Here is an 18801-nt window from a genome sequence, read left to right as displayed (position 1 = left end):
TTTGTTTTTGGGTTTTTTTTTTTTAAGTAGTATGTGTTCACACTAGTTGATTATCAAAAATAAAGTGGCATATGGTATGGTGGAGATGTGTAGCCATACTGCATTCCACTTTACAAGTGGTTACAAATGGGCCTTTTATTTTGATAGTATAATTGCTATTCAATCCAGCAACTACATAGCATGTTTCCCCATGAGTTTCATCACTTCATATATTAGATGTCTCTTCACCCTCAATCTTTATCCTCACCCATGCCTGGCTCACTAATGGCCATCAAGGAATGGTTAGAACATATCAGGGGAGATGGCCTTGTAATAACTGGGCTTGGCATATACTACCTCATAAGCTGAGCACACAATGTTCATTCCCCAACTCGAGTCTTGTTTATGTGTTTGGTTTGCATCATTTGTTTGAGACAAGGTCTCATTCTGTAGCTTTGGCTAGCCTGGGGCCTACTGTGTAGCCCCATCTGGTATCAATCCTCCAGCCTCAGTCTCCCAAGTACTGGGCTTCCGGGTATGAGCCACCATGGCTGGCTCAGTTCCAAGGTTCTAGACAGCTTCTGTAGACTACCTGCACTTCTTAAGCCTTCCTGCACTCCCTGGCAAAGCTTCCTAACTCCCCCTCCCCCATTGTATGAGGGTCAAGGAGTTTAATGTCTGTATCCCAGGACCTTTCTATCAGCAGCATTGAGATATGATTTTTGTGTGGATAATCAATACACATACCATGTGGCCATACCTTCATTGCCCTCTCAGTAGAAGGGCTCCCCATCTATCAAGCTCATGTGGCTATTCAATAAGCCAATTTTTCATTATTATGGTCTCATTTTCTAAAGAAACCAAGGTTCTGATCATTAACGCTGCCACTGGATTTAGCTTAAATAAATGTCTGTAAGGTTGTTATTTTCCTTCCTACCCCAATAATAGAGATGGTGGCTAAATTATGTCATTTAAAATTTTCTTCAGAGTTTCCAGCATTCTTTATTCTGAAAGTAAAAAAATGGTCTTGGGCCTGTGATCATTCTGGATTTTAGAGACCCTGGCAGATTATCCTCCAGTTCACACAGTCCTCCTGTAACTGTCCTTCATAGAATTCAGACAGGAATCTTTTTCTTTGTGAACTAATAATTATATTCCTTCCCATCTGTAAGAGGGGGCTGCAAACCCCCAGTGTCTCAAATTATCCCCAACAATGAATGCCATCTGCATTACAAACTATCTATACCTATCTTGCTGACAGATTTAAAAAAACAAACCTGACCTCAAGCAGGCAGTGACTTATTAAGCCAAGTTAGTTCGGAAGGAAGAATTCAACCTTGGTCTTTCCATGCCTCAGTACAGAGGTCTCTTCTGCAAACTCCCTATCCACTCTGGCGTTAAGACATGCTTCCTTCAGCACACACAAGTTGCCAAGAGTATGGCTGCCCCTTTCACTCCTAGTAAATTTCTCATCATCAGAAGTCCTTCCAAATTAGGTGGACAAAGATGTACAAGATGATGACTTAAGGAGAAATTGTCGGAGTGAGTTTTGTTTGTTTATTTGTTTTGTTTTTTATGTGTACTTTCTTGAGAATCCTACCTCTTGGGAGATATTACCTGTTTCTCAAGAGCTCCTTAGGCTTGGCATATTTACGAAGGCCCAATTTATACTTGTCAAAGAATGAAACACCAAACAGCATGTCACTAAGGGAGAGGGTGTTAGACACTAAGGACCAAACCTAAAATCTTCTATGTTTAATTACCAGGCCCCTTCCCTGATGACTCATCTGATGGACCAACCTCAGCACCTCCATCCATATGCCTTGCATGAATCTGTGTTCTGAACAGCTCTGTGAAGGCGTCACTCTCTGCTCTCAACCTCGAAGTATCTCGCTCTGCTCACACAGCAGAAACATTGCAGACTCCACAACAGTTAGGACTTAGATTCCTGGAATCTAATCCAGGGAACCTCAAATCATTCTATCTCTTCCTGAACCTGTCTATCATCTGCTCAGCGTGGCCTACAAGTGCCTCAGACTCTTTGCTCATCTTTTGTTAGAAACTACTTCGAAAGGAACTGGGAAGGCCAGAGAGACAGACGTTCCAGCCCCACCTTCTTCCCCTGCATGACCCACAGGAGTCTTCCCTGGGCTCTAGGAGCATCTTTTGGATAACTTTATTACCTGAAGGGTTACATTCACCTCTGCCTGGTCTCAGTCTGAAGATCACACCTCATCCCTCATGCTTTTGATTCTTCCTGTGGTTCCCTGGCTATGGACAGTGACATTCCCCATGCCTGAGGCTTGATGGAATAGGCTGAGAGCACCCTTGTTGACAATGGTATCATGTCAAGTACACTGAGCAGCACCTAACATCTGACCTCCTCAGAGCTTCACCAGGTTCCCAGTCTTGAGGCCATTGCACAGTCAAACCTTGCCAGATTTGCACTAGGACTTGGACCATTCCAGAGTGAAAGAAACCTCAGAGTCCCGATAACCAGATGCACTATGGGGATTGTTTATTCCTGATTCCAGGACACTAACTAGAAAGGCTACCTGGGACTCACTGGGGGAAATCTGATTGTCAGTCACAAAGACCAGATAAAGAGCACTGATGGGTGCAATAATACTTGATGGCAGAATAAAATGTGTTTTAAAGTTTTTAATCAAATATTTAGGGGTCAAAATTGTATGATTTTAGGTACTTGCCTTAAAATGCTTCAATAAAAAAACCAAATTAATGTATCACAATACTACTACTAATAAAGTCTGAATGAAGGATATGTGAGCAGTCAGTATGCTGTTCTCTTTATTTTTATGCCCGCATGAACTTGTTCTTGGGAATTTTGGCAGGAATGTGAATCCATATTTGTAACATGACAGCATTCTGACCTTGCTTACAGAGAGCTACCTTCATCTATGAGCCAATCTCCATGAACACTGTCCTTTTCACATGTACTTTCTAGAAAAGACTTGCTTCTCTGGATATTTCTTTTGCAAGTAGAGAGTTTAGATATACAGGAAACTGAAGGCATTTTTAGTGAATACTACAGAAAAACGTCTCATATGATCCTATCACAATAGGATCCCCTGAGGACTCATCTGTGCTAGAGAGTTCAAATGACTGCTTTGTGTCCAGTTAGACACTTAGAAAATCCTGAAAGAGGAAGGAGAGGGAAAGAAAGAAAGGGGGAAGGGAGGGGAGAAGTTGGAAGGGGAGAAAGAAAGATTAGAAACACATATCAACTACACCAAAAAAATTTTGTGGACTTTCTTCCTCTGATTGAACAAATGTTTTGGATATTAACCACAAACCAGGCACCATTCTATGCCCCATCCAACCTGGGCTCAAATTCAGATTTTCTTAGCTCTGAAAACCTTCAGTACAATGTCATGCCAACTTGAAGGCATGGATGGCTTCTAGAAAGTGTCCCTCAAATATCCCACGTCAGTGTGAAAACAAGAAACTAGGAGAGAAATAAAAATTGCTCCAATCAGAAGAAACAGCAAAACATGGAAGTTGATGTGGAACTGAATAGAACAAAATCACAAGTCCTGAGATGAAGTTACCACAGGGACAGTGGGAACAGAGTCAGCCACATGTAAAGCAAAAGTAATTTCCTTTCAAAGTCCACATCTTTTCAACCCCAAATAACCATTTATCCCCGGGATGTGCACAGTTCTGTTTTATTCCTACATGCTGGAAAATTATCTTCCTCTGAACAGTCCCTCCTCCTTTGTTCACACCCCCTTAGGAAGGAGTCCTTTCACCTGCTTGCTCTCCATGGCTGTAAAAAAATACAACCATGTACCTTGACCGGGGAAGGGCTTATTTGGTTTGCAGATCCTGGTCACAGTCCATTGTGATGGGAAATCAGGGCAGGAATCCAAGACAGGGAAGTGGAAAATGAAGCCAGCTGAAGCCATGGAGAAACGTTTCTTACTATTTACTTTCATGGCATGCTCAGTTTGCTTTCTTAAACAACCCAAGACTGTCTGACCAGTGGTGGCACTGCCCATAGTGGTTAGGACTCTTTCACACCAATTATTAATAAAAAAGAAGAAAAGTCCCACAGACTTGCCTACAAATGCCATTATTTAATGGAGGCATTTTCTCAGTTGAGGCTCCCTCTTCCCAAATGACTCAGGCTTGTGTCAAATCGACAAAAACAACCAGGACACCTGGAGACAGTCTTGATATGTCACTAAAGATGGAATGACTGATGTCCAGAGCCTCTTCACAGAGCTGCTGAGCTCCAAGATGGACCATCAGTCATGACAAAAGGGGCCTCACCACGCACAGTTAGAATGATACAGGAAGGTGAGAGCTGATATGAAGTTATGGGTGGCCCTCAGCCCAATAAGGTGGTCTTCCACTAAGGCTTCCACGCACCTGACAGTCACAGACGTAAACTGGCCTGCCCCACAGTTACCACTGTTCATTTAGCCCAGGGTAAATAAATGTCATTGGTACAACGCTTGAGGAGACATGAGTTATTTTATACTAGCTTTGATGGAGTTAACAGGGCACCTGCATGTCTATCAGGGTGGGGCTGAGGGCAGCTGACAGAGGACCTGTATGTGTATCAGGGTACAACTGAGGACAGCTGTGTAGAAGAAAGGATGAGAAAGGTCTGTAGCAATGTCCTACCCTTTTGAGACATCATCATGCTTCAGGAGTGCTGACCCTGGGCACAGGTCATGGGAGCTTAGAAGACAGGGTGTTCATAGAGATACGTGTACATTTGTGTTACTGCTGCACAGCCTACAACAGCCAAGGTAGAGAACCAGCCTAGATGCTCATCATCAGATGAATAGATGGGGCACGTGTGGCCCAATGAGTCAGTGTTCAGAGACTAAGGGCCGGAGGAGTTCTCAGCCCTGTGTGGAACATCTGTATCACACCCCTCCATCTAAGGCTCAGGCATCATGGGGGCAGAAAGACTATAAGAGGCAGAGGCGGTACACATCTGCAACAAAATAGTATCTTCTGGGCATGAGGGGGCTTTTGCACACAGGAACTCACAGTAGCTGTGACTACATACATGTACAAGACTTAAACAAGATTCCGTCACACAGAATGCCAGCATGAAGGAGGGGAGGTGGACACGAAGTCCCACCCCTTGATGAGAAGCTATGGACACATGATTGTTTCTGGGGGAGGGTCAGTCTTCTTTAATAGTGTGACACCTGGCATAGCAGCCACACTCCAGGGCACTCCTCACACCCACAAGTGGTGGGTGATTGTGTGTGTGGGGGGGGGGGGATCTGGTAGGAGATTGGGAGGATTTTGAATATGATCAAAATATATTGTATGAAATTCTCAGAGAATAAAAACATTATTCAAGGGGGGGGGGGAAGAAGAAAGAACCCCGTGTGTTCCACTTAGCTCTGATTCACTCCTTGAGTGTCTTTAACTTAAATGGGCAAATCAGGACTATCAGGCTTCCTCTCCAGCTCCCTGCTGGAGAGTAACAGGTGGCCTGGTGAAACATGTCCTCTGTCTGAGGTGCCTGGAACTGTGACATTCACCTGGGGCCAAAGCCCCAGAGGTGAATCTTCTGTTTGTCATGCCTTAATCCTGGGACCTTAGCAGGCAGCAGGCTGCCTAACAAGTCAGCATTTCTGATACTATAGATTGCAAATAACAACACCTCCCTCGTAGCATTGTTAGGAAAATGAGATAAAATCATGTTGATTTTTTAAAAAGCTTAAAATGCCACTCAAATGTGATCTATTTCCCCATCCAGCAAATGCAAGCCCTACCCAGGCAAGAATAACCACCCACACCCTTCCTTGTATTTGTCTCTTGTCATATTTTTAAGGCTTTTTCACAGGAAAAATGGAGTGGACATTCCAATAATTGTCTAGCAAAATCAGATCATGAAAAAGCTTGGGTATATGTCCTAGACATAGAAGTTTGTGTCATGTACCTCGATTTAATATCTCACTTGTCACTCACGGCGAACGCAGTTTCAGAGGCTGACACTCCAATGCTCTGTGGCTGAAAAAAAAAATCTCATAACGAAGATGAGAATGTGACTTCACTAGTCACCTCCCTGCCCCTAGAAGTTTCCATCATTTCATTAAAAAAAGAAAAGCCTACCGCATGCGGCTCGACAGGGTGACTGGTTCCTGAACAGTCAAGACGCTATTTTCAAACACATTCCTTCCCTGCTTTTCTCTCCCCATGGGGCCCTGCTCTAATCCTGGCCTTCTGCAACCCCAGGCTGTGGCTTCAATCTTACGGAGCAGATTTTCAAACAAAGTCCCCTTGCTGAGCTCACAGCTCTGCCCTCCAGAGCTGCAGGCCTGCCTGTCAGGGGGTAGTGGGGGCTGCCAATGCTGAATTTACTTCTCACAACCTGGACACCTTGCTCTGTCCCCAACCCCCAGCCCCCTCAAGGCCCACTCCTCCCCACTCCCCTACTTCATTCCAGAGTGCTGAAGCCATGACAGAAATAAATTAGCTAGAGGTTCAGGTCACACCTTGGAGAGCAGTAAGCATTCTGTGGGAAATCAATAGAGAAGATGGGATTCTCCAACTGCAGAAGCAGAAGGGACCATACATTGAGGGCTGGATGCAAACCGAACAAAGGAGCCTGTGAAATGTCCTCCTCGGAGAGGAGGGCAGACCCCCACTCATTGCAGCACCTGCACTCTGGACAGCCACCCTCACACCTGGCTTTGTCCCCCAGAAAGCTGGCATGATGCCATGTGAGCATTGGTGAAAATGAATATCTGAGTTCAGATCTTCAGGGCTGGTGCTGGCATCCCCAGGAACCCACCTGGAGAAACTAGGCATAGGGAAAACCTTCTTCTTCTGCTGCTGCTGCTGCTGCTAATAGTGAATGTCAGGAAAGCATTACCCAGAGTGTTTAGGGAAGTGAAATTTCTAAAGCCACCGAGGGTGGTGCACCCAAATGCACAGGCTTATACCCCACCCAATGCACAGGCCTATACCCCAGCAGCAAGAAGCAAAAAGCAAAAAGACACCTGTATGAAAAGGTCATGCAAGGCCAGCAAAATGGCTCAGTGGGTAATGGGGCTTGCCACCAAGCCAAATGACCTGAGTTCAATACCCAGGAACCACATGGTGGAAGAAGAGAACTGAGCCCCCCAAATTCTCATCTCACCTCCACACTTACATTCACACACAAGCACATACATCATATGCAAACACGATCATCACCACCACCACCAACAGCATCATCAAGATTTAAAAATGAATAAACAAAACGGCCATGTAAAATCTACCCTGGAGTCAGTTGTACAGATTTAATAAATACACCTGAACGGATACCCCAAATGGAGCGCTTAGTGGATGCTCATGGCCTCCCTTTCTTGCCTCTAGATGACTAGACTCATTCCCAAGTGTCTCTTTAACTCTGATACTCTCCCTACCAGAGACCTTTCAGGAGGGCAGATTCTGATGAAAACTGACAGGACTGCTGAAGACTGTCTCCAAACAAAGTGCACAGCAGGGTTGCTAGCACTGCACACCCTATCAGCTGCCAGAGCTACAAGTTCAAGTCCTACCCTGTGCTTCTTGTGCAATCACAAGGCTGGAATGAAACGACACCTCTAAGTTCCTCAGATGTGGAAATTCTGGAATCTCTTTTGCTGTGTATCAAGAGCTGGCTCCACATAGTTCCAAAGCATGCACTCATTGACTAGTTTTAAATAAACTTCCACTTTTTGATTTTTATCTTTGGATTTATTTCTTTCATGTGTTGTGCCTGCGTGTATGTCTGCACACCACCTGCATGCCAGGTGCCTAAGGAGGTCAGACAAGGGCATCAGAAGAGGGCACCAGATCCTCTGGAACTGGAGTTGCAGATTGTTGTGGGTGCTAAAACTTGAACCCGAGTCCTCTGTTGGAATAACATATGCTCTTAACTGCTGAGCTATCTCTCCAATGCCTCACTGGCTGATTTTATTCTCTTCCATTCAAGTGTGAGCCTCACACATTTACAGCAGGAAGCCCTTGTAACTTTAATATATAGTCTTCTTTCTGAGACAGAGTCTCACTGTGTAGGTTAACCTGGCCTCAGAGTCACAGGCCTTGTTTTCCTGGGTGCTGGGATTCAAGGTGTGTGCTGTCATGCTGGGCGGTAGTCTGGTTTGTTTGTTTGGGTTTTTTTTTCAATTTTTAAAATTAAAATTTAACTACATTACTCCTCTTTCCTTTTCTTCTCTTTGTCTCTCCAATTCTGCCCTCTCAAATTCACAGTTTTTTTCCTCTGATATAATCATATTTCATAATCTCAATTTGTAATATTTTTCATTGTAGTTAATGATACACAACATAATTAATCTGATTAATATTCTTTAAATGTACTGTCAGAGGCATTAAGAACATTTGTATAAGCCCAGTAGTGGCACATGCCTTTAATCCCAGAATTCAGGAGGCAGAGGCAGGAGGATCTCTCTGAGTTTGATGCCAGCCTGGTCTACAGAGTGATTTCCAGGACAGCCAGGGCTACACAGAGAAACCCTGTCTGGAAAAACAAAACAGAAAGAAAGGAAGAAGGAAGGAAAGAAGGAAGGAAGGAAGGAAGGAAGGAAGGAAGGAAGGAAGGAAGGAAGGAAGGAGAGAGAGAGAGAGAGAGAGAGAGAGAATCCCAACATCCATACTATACTGTTGGCTTGTTGTTACCAACATCCTTGTCCAGGATGCGTTTACATTCCCAAAGCAAATCTCTATCTATTAATCACACCTCTCAGGTACCCTTGACCCTGGCACCAGAGTGTTACATTCCTTTTGAGTCTGATTGCTCTCCATACTTCATATGAGTGGAATCCTGAGCATTTGTCCTTTTATGACTGATTACTTTACTTTCCATAACCTCAACGTTGATCCATGATGTAGAATATGTCAGGATGTCCTTCATTTTTAAGACTGGGTAATATTCGATTGCATGGATACATCACATTTTCCTTATCTATTCATTCATTGGTGGGAACTTGAGTAGCTTCTTCTTTTGAGCAATTGTAACAATGCTGCTTGGAACACAGATACAAAAATATCTCAAGACCCTGATTTCCCTTCCTTCCATCTGAATCATATGGTGATTCTTCCTTTTAGTTTCTGAGAAGCTGCCACATTGTTACCAGAGTGGTTTTCTGATACAAGGTGTCCTGGAGATTTAGAAGATGGCTCTGTGGGGAAAACACTCACTGTGAAGCATGGAGATCTGAGTTTGGATTCTATCTCCGACTCAAAAGGCTGTGCGTGGCAGTGCTTGTCTGTAATCCCAGCTCTGGAGGGTAGGGGTAGAGATGGGAGGATCCCAGGGACCCACAAGCCGGCCATCCCAGGCATTTAATGAACTCCCAGTTCAGGGAAAGATGCTCCCTCCAAAACTAAGATGGTGTCTGATTGACGAAGGTACCCTGTGTCGACCTCTAACCTCCAAGAGCACATGAACAGGTCTGTCCACACACTCCTCCTTGGACAGGGCTCCTCCCCCAAATGCTTCTGTTTTAGTTAGGTTAACTAGTGCTGTGATGAAATACCATGACCAAAAGCAAGTTGAGACAGAAAAGTTTGGGAAGGAAAAGTTTTATTCTACTTATACTTACTTTTCTTTTTTCCGAGACAAGGTTTCTCCGTGTAGCCTTGGCTGTCCTGGAACTCACCCTGTAGACCAGGCTGGCCTCAAATTCATAAAGATCCCCCTGCCTCTACCTCTGGAGTTCTGGGGTTTACAGTCATGTGCCACCACTCCCTGGCTTACTTATACTTCTATATCACAGTTCATCATCAAAGGCAGTCAGGACAAGGACTCAAACAGGACAGGAACATGGAGGCAGGAGCTGATGAAGAGGCCATGAAGGAGTGTTGCTTACTGGCTTGCTCCACATTGCTTGTTCAACCTGCTTTCATAGAGAACCCAGGACCACCAGCCAAAGGATGGCCACACCCACAATGGGCTGGGCCCTCCTCCATCTGTCACTAATTAAGAAAGTCCTTTACAGGCTTCCTGTCTACAACTCTAAAGGGGGCATTTTTTCAGTTAAGGCTCCCTTCTCTCAGAAGACTATAGCTGTGGCAAGTTGACATAAAACTGGGCAGCAAACTTCCCATGGACATTCACACTTTTAAAGGTCTTAGTAAAGCTTCTTGAAAGCCACCCTTATTCTGTCCTTCCTGCCCCGCCCCGCATTGGCCCTCCTTTTCTGCACAGACATGTGTATGAAGGCTGTGGAAAGCCTCTGAAAGAGAACTCTGAATTAAAAGGTAAAGAAGTTAAGAGCTGGAAGTAGACATCTGGAACTTCCATCTCCAGCCATGGTCAGGGAAGTCTGTTCAGACCTGTCTTGTCTACATTTATGTAGCTCCTCCAAGCACTTCTATGTTCCATTGGCTGCACTGGAAGTTTCATGATCCTAGCAGAGTGGCTATTTCCTGACATTGGTCATCCTTCCAGTTCTCAGTGCAGAAAATACTCCCTTGGGAATAACTTGGCTTTGAAGTGGACCCTTGACCTTTCTCTAAGGGGATCTTTCTATGCTCACTACAACCCGGGAGTTTTGGAAGTGCAGGTGTGTCACTGACCTCAAGAGCCCGGGCAACACTGGCCATGGTGCCCAAGAGAAACTGTGGTCTTAACAGTGCCACATGCTGCTCATTTTTTCAGTCTTCATGAACCTATTGTAAGTGCGGACCAGCCATCCTTACCTTCACATCCAAGAAGCCTTCCCAGTAGCATCTGAATCTTAACAAAGATGACTTGATGTGACTCTGCTTGTCTCAGACACATCTGCCTAGACATCCTACACCAATCCTTTCCCTGGAGCGAGCAAGGGCTGAGGCATGTTCTAGGGAAGCCATGTTACCATTCAGCACAGTTTGTATGGTCAATCACCTTCCCTCAAGTGCTGGTCATCCACTGATAGTGACTCACCATAACTACACTGAGGAGCTAAGGGTGGGACTCAGGGCCTGTTAGCATAGACAGTAAGAATAACTGGTAGTTACTTTAACACAACCAAAAGTAAGAACACAAATCACTCAAGAGTTCAGTGTTTGTTCTAAGCTATACATTTATCACAGACACGTCTTAATGTCCTCATTTGCAACTGAGGACAGACAGATGCCAAGAACCCCTGCAGTGCCCAAGAGCTTAGTCAGAACACCACACAGCATGCATTTTGGGATTCAAGATGAGAAAGTTCAAATCCAGCCCCACAACCTCCTAGTAGAACCATGAATGAAGTATAAGCTGTTTCTTTAGCCTTGGTTTTCTCTTTGCAAAGGAACTGACATGCTCCAAAGCCCCCAGCCCTGCTGGTGTCTGACACTTCGGGACACAGGACTTCTCCACACCCTGCAGCCTAAATTCCCACTCAGTCTCTGTCTGACCTGGGGCACGAAGTCATTCAACCTTGCCTCCTTTGACAGATGTCAACACTGACCCAACCTAGTTTGGTTTCATGTTTTTCTTTTCTCAAGCCACTACTGGAAATACCTGCCCTTTTCAATGGATGATGTTGAGGAAAGGAGAAAAGGAGAGATGAGAGAGTTACCTGTAACATCCCAAAGTACTTCTGAGGTTTAAGATGGTGTGACAGCAGAGGATTCAGTCTAAGAAAGTGTTACATGAAATGGGGAAACTGAGTCCACAGTGCAGAAACAGACATGGATTATGCTACTGTCCAGCAGGTGAGACTTGGACGTGAAGTATCTAAACTTCCATTAACTTAGACACTGTTTGGTGCAAGCCACCTATTTCTTATAAAATATGTCACACCTGCCTTCCCACAAGTCCAGTGGGTGGAGATGTGGGTTGGATTCAGCAGCACTCAGGATGCTGGGAAGAAGGAAACCAAGAAAGTCAATGATACACTGTTTTTAAAATGTAATGTCAGATTCAGACAACTCTCCCCATTTACTCTTATCTCTTATCACAACTTAATTTTACCCAGATATGAAATCATTCTCTGCTCCATTGCACAGCCTTTGATTACCTCTGTACCTCCCAGGGTCTAGGTGCTATTCTTCAAAACATCATTTATGAAAGGAAAAATGAACTGAAGAGAGTGGTGTGAAATAATGGGAAAAGAGTCAGAAGAAAGTTCCAAAATATGGACGACCTGTCAGTATGAATAGAAAAGTCCCTGACCCCCAACCAATACCATCAGTCATGCAAAGCTTTGCAAGAAGCAGTATCTCAGAATCCAGGCTGCAGGGGCACACACTGACATAGCACACACTCACACACACCCTTTCACACATGCACACATTCACACCTTCACATACAAGCACACACATGGATACACTCATGTACACACATTCATGCACATCAACACACACACACACACACACACACACACACACACACACACACATACACTCACACTCACCTTCAGGGAAAAACTGTGTTTTCTCACCCAAGGAGAGATCTGTGCCTTCAGTTAAACCACTGCACATTAGAGAAAAATGACAGAACAAAGCAACCTGTATAACCTTAGCATTCTCCTCAGAGACTGGTCTGTACCGAATAAAGCCCATCCATACACCAAGAAGATCCTTGACTTATGGAAACAGAAAGGTAGGTGCAGCAAACAGCCCCAGGACGAAATGCAAGGTGCGAGAACAGAAGTGGGTTCAGCCGCAACCCTTTGGCTGATCTGGTCCTCTCTGGACCAAGCAGGAGTCCCAGCCAGGGTGGGTGTGGCCTCTCCTTCCTGACCTCCCCTGAGGTCCTCAGCCTCATTGCTCACTGCCACCCTTTAAGAGATGATGGACATAAATTAAGAGAGCAAAATCAGCTCACAGGCCAAGGATTCTTTTTCACCATACCCCATCGCTCTCAACCCTGCCGGGGCTGGCACAGAGGGGAATGAGGAGTTAGAACTCCTGTATTTGACCCTCTGAAAAAGTGGACTTCATCTCTATGCCCTGAATAAATGGCTTCTCTGATCTGCATATTGATAGTCTGTGATGCTCTGCATGCCAGCAAATCTTCAATCCCCAACAGGTCAATAATCCTTGCCTGGCCCTTTTGTTTTGAAAAGAAAATAAATCCCCTTTGCTCTTAAGATTCGTGCATAAAGCAAAACAGCCCAGAATTCAGTTCCCTGTAAGGCCTTGGAATTTTCTAAGCCCCACCCTCAGATGCTTTTAAAGGGACTGTCTGTGCTCTTGCTTATTCTGGTGATGTTACAAAACAATGCTTTAAAGTTGGACCCACTTTCTCCAATAAGAAAAATTTAAAGTTATAAACCTCATTAAATCAGTGAATTCCCAGCATGTAACGTTTCTTTCTTGTCTTGCTTCTAGTCACCATAAGGATCTTGAGTTAGATTGGTCATTAAAAATTTGTCTCTGCCTTCTACATGCTATTTCCCTCCAAAACTACACTTCATCCCTACACAGATTCTTAAAAAGCTACAGTCCTTGTTTAGACATGGAGTCGAATATTTTGGAAAAAATAAAAAGATTGCACATTAAATATGAAAATAACTCTCTCTCTCTCTCTCTCTCTCTCTCTCTCTCTCTCTCTCTCTCTCTTTCCCTCTGAGGAGCTCACAATGCAGTCTCAAAACCTACCAAAAGTTCCAGAAACAATGGCAAAAATAAGCTAAATCCCTTTCACCTTTGGCAGCACAGAAGCAGTAACTTCACCAAACCTGCCCACACCCAGAATTAATACCACACATTCACATCCACATTTGCTTGTTATTGCTACTTCAGTTTGCCACAAAATATTGGCATGTATTGAAAAAATATTGGTGCATGTACACCCACCAGTTGAAAGGACAATTAAATTGCTGATAGTTCCCTGAACCATTAAGGTGACTCCTGACTCCAGAAGCCTTGGAAGGACTTGATTAGCTTCTACTGACCTAAGAAGTCTTCTGTTCTCAGGTAGCCAACACTCTTCTTCTCCACTGAGATGCTGGTGTGGACATCGGAAGGCATTGTATTATTGAATTGATCAGAAAATAACATTGTTTTTGATCTTCTGATGAAAAGAGAGAGAGAGGAAGGAGGAGGAGGGAGGAGAGAAGAAAGAAAGAAAGAAAGAAAGAAAGAAAGAAAGAAAGAAAGAAAGAAAGAAAGAAAGAAAGAAAAGAAAGAGAGAGAGAGAAAGGGAAGAAAGAAAGGAAAAAACAAACCAGGCAAGCACAGTGTAACAGAGCATTCTTACTCATAGGGAAAAAAGTAAAGGCTGGACAGGGTTCAAACATAGCTGACAGACTCTGGGAGAATTTACACTGAGCATGCTTGCCTGCGCAGCTTGCATGAGACACTCTTAATGAATATTACTTCCTTCCCACTGGCTAGTCCTGGAAGTCCACACCCACCCCTCTTTGAGAAGTAGGGAATTCAGCATCCGCCAAAGCCCAGAAAACAGGCTTCCACGGAGACAAGGCCTCCCCATCCATAAACTTTCAGGTTATGACCTATGGGTCAGCCTGACAAACAGAACCCAGGGTGAGTTTTCCCTGCCGTTGATTATATTCCCGGCTTTGTGCCTGCCTGTCCAAAATGGCAGCTACCCTAGAGAGAAGAAAAACAGACGGCTTTTTCTCCAAAGAAAATGCTTTCCCAAACGCCAGCATAAAGGCCTTTCTCCAGCCAGCTTTGGAAGGCAGGTCAGAAGGAAGGTTTTCTTGTGACTTAGAATTGACTGTGATTATTTTTAACTTCTGGCTAAGATGAACTAAAGGTCCTATCATTTCTGATAGTTTACTCACCATCTCTTTCAGAAATGCTATATACCTATGAGTAATCTACAACTCCGCTCCAAATCCATTTTAGCCGAATGCATCGACCCTTTGCGTCTGTGGACGTTCAGCACACACTGCATGGTAGGGTTTTGCTGCTGCTGCTGCTGCTGCTGCTGCTGCTGCTGCTGCTGCTGCTTCCTGTACAGCATTTTCCTTTTCCCTCAGACTGAAATTCTAAAAGTTTAAGCATAGGCCACTTTCCCGGCGGGGGTGGGGGGCACAGAGGAAAGAAGAGGAGTAGGGAAGGCAGCCTCGACGGCATACACAACATAAAATGCAAGGACATTTTCTATTTGAAGGGATAATATTGCAATCTATTTAATTATCCATCAGCTATTTTCAGATTCCCACTTCTAAATGACAAAGTTAAAATATTATTAAATATTCATTTAAATAAGTGCTTACTCCCCTACAAATACACACACACACACACACACACACACACACACACACACACACACATTTTTGTTTGAAAAGCAATGACATCAGAGTTTAAAAGGTAAAAGAAACTAAGCTTGAAAAAAAAAAAAAAAAACATTAAACCACTACACTCCCTCGCCTCTGATACAAAGCCTGCCTGGCCAGCATTGATCCGTGATTTACAAAAGATGTCTCTCCAAACCCAACAAGAAAACCAGTGTCAGGTGCTCCAATGGCCTGCGGAACCTGACACAACCACACCATGCTTCTGGAATGTTCTGTTGTCTAAGATCTTGTTACATAAACATCTCCTTGCCTGCTGTTGAACAAATTCAGCGGTTCACACATGCTTCCCTCTCTGTAATCCGGAGTGTTTGGGAGTGTTCAGGCACCGGTTGGTTCTGTTTGTTTTCATGCTTTGACTAAGAGAAGGATAAAGCTGAGTGGTCCTCTCTACCCCCCACCCCTCACTCCCTGCTGCAGGGTGTTTATATGTACTAAGAAGAGAGCAAATGGTGTTCCCAGCCATTAGATAAAGCCCAAGAGAAATGGAGTTTGGAATAGCTGAACCATCCTTGAGGCAAGATATCTTAGGGTCAGACAGGTCCCTCAGCACAGGCACATCATAGAGCACAGGGACCCTCAGCCAATGGTGGTGTCCTGGCCAGCAATCTCTTTACCTGCCCCCACCAGGGGCCATGTATGTTTATTTGTCTCCTTCTATAAGCATGATACTGACCTCTGGCCCCAGGGTGCTGTTCTCAGCAACAGAGAGACCTGAGTGAGGCTGGTCATGATTCCTTCAGTCAAAACAGCAAAAGTGTCTTGGGAAATAAGTCAGAAGGAAAGTGTGTGGCATGGCTGGGCCAGGCCCTGGAAGAGGAAATGAAGCCTCTGTATTATTAAAAATGGTAAGTAGGGGTTGGGGATTTAGCTCAGTGATAGAGCGCTTGCCTAGCAAGCACAAGGCTCTGGGTTCGATCCTCAGCTTCACACACACACAAAAAAAGGTAAGTAGTGGGATGTCATGGGTAGCTTTTGTAAAGATTCAATGCATCTGGAGCTGTCCTTTGCCAAGATGTGAACATCAGTCAAGCATAGTTGCTTCTCTTATCTGTGGAGATGCATCTCAAGAATCCCAGAAATCACAGGTAACACCAAATCATATGGCTACAGCACTCCTTCCCTTACACACATCTCTCATGAAGTACCATTCACACATTAAGTACAGTAAGAGCTGACAATAACTACTAATAAGTAGAGCAGTCGTTAACAGAATAACGACTAAGCTGTGCATGGTGACATAGGCCTTTAATCCCAGCTACTCAGATGCTGAAACAAAAGGATCATGAATTGGAGAACAACTCCAAGAGTGAGTTCTGAGGCCAGACTGTGCAGTTTAGTGATACTCTGTTCTAAAATTTCAAAATCTGAAATAAAAGAAGTCTGGGAATATAGTTCATCAATAGAGCAGAGGCCTAGCATACATATCCCTGATGTTTATTATCAGTCCCAAAAGGTGATGTTAAGTAAAATAAAGATTATTTGAACACTAGCACTAAGAGATCTGGTAACCTAGGTGGTTGCTGAGTAACTACCAAGAGGGTAGTACATACAAAATGGATATGCTGAAAAGGGAAGATTCATGTTCCAGGCAGAACAGAGTGGGATGGTGTGCAGTTTCAAGACACTGCATAAAATAGTATGCAATTCAAAATCTATAAATTATCTATATATGGACTTTCATTTAACATTTTTAGACCCCAGTTGATGCTCTCTGAAATCAAAGTTCAATTGAGAGAGGACCACTGAGTAGTAATTTGTGGGACTATGTTGGGTATGAGCACCAAGAGAACAAAGCATTTGTAGTAGCAAAGATAGGGAGTGAGGCAGGGATGGGTGCACAGCAAGGAGCCTGGTCTTGAGATGGTGTGACAGGGATGGGGAGAAGCTAGCCTGAGGCATTGTTGAGGCAGAATGACAAGTTTTGACAACTAACTAGATATGCAAATGAGCGTGAATCCAAATGAGTATGATGATGCTTGAGCAGAAATCAAGAAATCTAGGGAAAGAAAATTATATCTGTTGAAGAGTAAGCTTGGGTACTTACATCACCCATAATCTCAAACAGTTCCACTGAGCCTCCCACTGCAGGTACTCCTCAGGTACAATGAATATCATGCTGTACTCTACAGAGGTTCCTTCAGGAGTAAGACCATCGGTGTATCATCAAAGGGATTGGCTTTGCCAGCTCATACCTGTTTCATACTCATCCTCTTTTCTCACTTCCTCCCCCTGCTTCCTTTCTCATTAGCCAATAGGAACCACCTTAACAAGGATCCCTGGAGACATTCCACATCCAGTGTCCAATGACTATACATGGTGGGATACACAGAAGCCACCCACCTTGCCTTCCCCTGAGGCCATTCTGAAGGTTTCCATCAACTGTGAAGTAGCAGCCTCCTAGCTCCACCACTGCTCTGCCCAGTCCTCTTCTTTCCGCTCCTTTTCAAATATTCCTCCCAAAATCATTCCTCCTAAAATTCTCAGCATGTTTATCACTACCAGAGTCTATTTACAGGGAATGTTACCCCAAACAGTTGGTGCTTCTGACCCTTTCAAAAGCAAACTCTGACAAAGGTTTTGGGAAAGATGAGTCTTGAAACCAGAGGGGAATCGGAATTTCCTCAGCAGTGGTGAGTGATGATGGGAAGCCACTCACATGCTTGATGTCTTGATATGTACACTATATGTCAATCAGTGGTGAGTAGTGCAGGATCCTGAGAAAATCAAATGTGCTGGCTTATATCTTCAAATATGTGGCTGTGACGCTGGATATGAGAGACTGTTGGTGACTGGCAGTGTATTGAGGGATGAAAATAAAAGATGATAGAATATTAATCACCAATTGAAAGTCAAACACAAAAACTGGTAGGACTCTAGCTGCTTTGGAAGGGATTGTTTCTCCTGCTACTGAAAGATTTGAAAGCAGAACTTCAAGCCAATATTGAATTAAAGAAGCAGCAGAATTGTGAAACATGAAGACTTTCAGGTTTTCAATGCTGAGGTCAGGACCCTACTTGGGAAAAAAAAAAAATGAAACCCTGAGACCTGGGAATGGGAACATCTGAGCTGATGTGCTTGAATACCTAGTCTTCCCAGTCTCTCTTGGACCCTCTAGGCCTGCAGAGATGGCCCACTTCTCCTTATTATGAGCTGGGAGCCTCGTCTAATTTTTAAGACAACCCAGAAAGCCTGGGCTTTGCAAGAAATTATTGTGTGCCTCCTGCATGACCCACAAACATTATGGACATGGTGCGCAGCCATCAAGGGATTGGCTGAAAGGAATTGAAAGTCAGAAGTCAGAAGGCTGCAACCCCATCAGAAGGTCCAAATCCAAGTCTCTGCTCCAGAACCCATTGAATCAAGGACAGGATGTGCTCCCAAATGGACAATTTATAGAATGAAGTAAATAATTATGAAAATAAGAGCTCCAATCTTTTCAGAAAGGGAAAGTGAGAAAATGAAATCATTAGACATAACATTTGAAGGACTTTAAACACACCAAAGCTGAAGTTTGGGGAGCTCCATTGTTCATGAAGGAGAAGGGATTTAAGAACCAGGTAATATATCACTGGTCCCACTGACATTTGCCTACCAA

Source organism: Onychomys torridus, chromosome 7 (genome assembly GCF_903995425.1).
Source record: "Onychomys torridus chromosome 7, mOncTor1.1, whole genome shotgun sequence".
Classification (NCBI taxonomy): domain Eukaryota; kingdom Metazoa; phylum Chordata; class Mammalia; order Rodentia; family Cricetidae; genus Onychomys; species Onychomys torridus.
This window is presented reverse-complemented; position numbering follows the sequence as displayed.